Raw genomic sequence first — 3,795 nt, forward strand, 5'->3', positions numbered from 1 at the left:
TTTATTGTTAAGTTTTTACTATTTAAATGTTTTTTTGTTGTTGTTTTTTTTCCGTTCTCATGTCAGATATGTATGTATGTATGTATGTATGTATGCATGCATGTATGTATGTACCAGGAGCACCTTAAAAAAAAACACAACAAATTCCTTGTGTGTTTGCACACACCTGGCGAATAAAGCTAATTCTGATTCTGAATACATCATTGAGAGCAGTTTTGTGACCTGGATCAAGTCCAAATTCAACTGAATCAACTAGAGGCATTGTTACTTCTTTTCAGTGAAGTTTACTTTTCTTTTCAGTGAATAGTGACTAAAATGCATAGTTCACCCAAAAATGAAAATCCTGTCATCATTTACTCACCATATGTCATTCCTAACCCATAAAATGTTTGTTCATCTTTTAAGCACAAATGATGTGCAACAAGCAAGCATGTTTGAGCTTCCTTTCACCATATTTGATGTGCTCTATTTATGAGCCTTAATCAGTGTTTATATGTGAATGAATTAAATCTGTTCTTCATATAAAGCGACCATGTCTCTTCAGAAGACTGGGAATAAAACGCTTTATTCATACTGATTACTTTTAAGATCTCTTGATGAACTTTTGAAGAGTGAAAGGGAAATGGACATAAATCTCTCAGGTTTCATTAAAAATAGCTTGATTAATGCTTTGAAGATGAATAGACTTGTGGGTTTGAAATGACATGAGGGTGAGTAAATGATGACAATTTTCATTTTCAGGTGAACTATCCCTTTAAATAGCTGTTCCACACAAAAATTTTTTTTTTTTTGAAAAGTTTATTTTATTTTATTTTAAAACTCCAGTCCCAATTTATTATAATTGTATGGAAAAGAGCAAGCACATTCTTCAACATTTCTTATTTGTGTTCCACAGAAGGAAAAAAAAAAAGAGTCAGATTTTGGGTTTGGAATGACATGAAGGTGTGTAAACGATGACAGAATAGTTTGTTCCCTAAATACAGTCACAAGAACCAACACCGATGACAGAGAACATCTCTTCTTTTGTGTCACTGAACAGTCAACAACAATATATCATCTCCACACATTCAGAGAACACATCAATAGATAGTTTCAATAAGAAGTCATTTCCTTATTCAGTAACAGTTCGATCTTCTTAAGCACCATCAGTACTCTCTACTACGCCACAGTGCTGAACTTACAAACGATTCACAACACAAGCATAATTATGCAGCATGACGAGGGAGAAGGAGCATGTGCCACACAATCATCCACAAACATGAAAATCCAACAGGCACTGAATCTTGCATGAGCCTAAACTCACAGGTCTGCATTATGCATTTACCTCATCCTCACCCTACATATGATGGGAATCCAGCAAAGCTTTGATGAGATCAAAACTACTGTATCTCCAGAGAGACAGGAAGCGTTTTCTTCTCATATAAATGGTTTTCTGAAACTACATGGAACGTTAAAGCAAAAAATAAACAAAATGAATCTTTTTCGAACCATAAAATGTCCAGAGAATTAAAGAAAGGTTCCAGAAAAACGTCATTCCTCGTATGTGTGAAAGATCTTGATTAATAGTGTATGAGCGCTAATTTGAATGATTGTTTGTCTGCATGTGTTGGGTTGTGTGTTTAGAGCGTTCCTGCGTGCCCCTGCATGCATCTCGGCTCTCTGCTCAATATGTGATGGACCTCATCAAAAAGGCAAGCTGACAGCCATGTTTAATTTCCCTGCAATAACAGAAAATTGAATTCTCCAGGAGGACCGCGGAGCGAAAGAGCTTTTCATCACGCGCACTATAATGTTATAATATCGGCGCACGTCCCTTCACATATAAACACCACACGCGTTTCCGTCTCGTGATGTGACAAACGCGCTCTGAAGCTTGCTAGCAAAAGAAATCGAAACAGGAGAGGACAAAAACAACATTAGCCGTCTGAGCTGGGGAAAACAAGGACATAAGGGCGGCGTAATCACTGAAATGTGTCAGAGGTGACCTTCCCCCACCTAAAAGAGCAGCGAGAAAAGCCGAGAGCGATTATTTTGTGGAACAGAGATAAAAACCATTAGGCCATGGAGATGAGACCCGGCTTTATTTTTTCCACGTCCAGCTTTCCCCGGGTGCGGTATACGTGTGTCAGAAGGGGTCATCGTCGCTGATCTCAGGTCTGTAATGAGGCTAAAAACATCACCTCCGCAGTGTAGCTAATGATGCACTCGCACTGATCCAGCTTCCGCTGCTAATCATGTTTCAGGCAGCCACGCGCAGCGTCTGATCCTCACTCGACTCCAAACAACAACAACAGTAAAGGAGGAAAAAGATTTTTTTTTAAATACCCCCACCAACTATTTTCTGAAACTCTGAGCCGAGATGAAAGTGTTCAGGCTGTTGATGCAAATGCTATGATGAATATTTATGCATATTTAGATCTAACAGAGCATGTAGGGGAACGCTGTGGAGTTGTGCGCCTCCCTCAACCTCCTGAAGCTGAAGGCCAAAACGTGTGTCAAAAAACGGCGGTGTTTTGAAAAAAACACACACACACGCAGATCAGTGTGCCGTCAGAGAACCATGGGAGTCGGGTATTTGTTTAAACCTGAGTCAATAGCGCCGTTCAGGAACAGTCCTAAAGGGAGAAATACAGCGTTCCTGAATTAAATACTGAAAATGATTTTTTTGTACAAGGAGGCCATTTTCCTCGAACAAAAGCTGCAGTAGAATGGGACAAAATTATATCAGCTCCCTGTGCTTTGAGCACCGCGGCACAGACAAAGACACAATCCTGCTGTTAATTTCGAAATTTGGGAGCTGAGAGGGGAGCCCAACACTGACATAATAATAGAGCCATTTCGCAGTGGCTGTTTAATAAGATAGGGCAGAGCTGACTCAGACCTCCTGTTTCAGTTCAGAAATGGACTATGAGTAATGGGTGGGGATACATGCTGAGATCTGTAAAAATGGTCTAATAGTAAACGTCATCCAGGCCAGTGCGAGCTGCATCTTTTAGGTCTGTTGCAGTGGTACGCAACCTTGGCTAATTCAGGAGCCAAGCTGACTAATTTCTTTTGTTTTTGAGAGGCACGTGTTTAAAGTGCTCTCTGAACGTGCCCTGAATGTTCCCTCTCCGCTCTCAGTGTTCTGTAATATCTCTGGTTCTGTTTTTCAGCATTGTGACAACATTTACAATGAACTAACAAGCAAATTAGTCAGCCCTAGCTACTGATGGGAATCTCTTTGTCTGAATATGCTTACTTTCCAAATATGTATACTATAAAAAATGCTGGGTTGAGTGTATTGGGTCATTTTATGGGGGGTAATTTTGAAGGTTTTTTTTGTGGTAGTTATAGAGTGTGGTTGAATTTTTGTGCATTTCTTCAGTGAAGTAAAGGTTTGTGTGAATTTTATTTTATGCAACACAACAAACAAGAAATAAGCAACATTTCCATGGAAAATGGATAACAGAGACTGGTTGATTACACTTGAAAAGTCTTTTGGTCCCACTTTATAGTAGGTGGCCTTAACAACTATGTACTTACAATGTATTTATTATGTTGATATTGTATTTCTAAACACTTTTGCTGCTGTTGAGGTGGGATAACGGTAAGGTTTGGGACAGGTTTGGTGGTATGGGTAGGTTTAAGGGTGGGTTAAAGGGGTCATATGATGCGATTTCAATTTTTCCTTTCTCTTTGGAGTGTTACAAGCTCTTGATGCATAAAGAAGATCTGTAAAGTTGCAAAGACTAAAGTCTCAAATCCAAAGAGATATTCTTTATAAAAGTTAAGAGTCAGCCACACCTACCTAAA

This window comes from Sinocyclocheilus rhinocerous, unplaced genomic scaffold (assembly GCF_001515625.1).
Source record: "Sinocyclocheilus rhinocerous isolate Xijiao unplaced genomic scaffold, SAMN03320098_v1.1 scaffold115, whole genome shotgun sequence".
NCBI lineage: Eukaryota > Metazoa > Chordata > Actinopteri > Cypriniformes > Cyprinidae > Sinocyclocheilus > Sinocyclocheilus rhinocerous.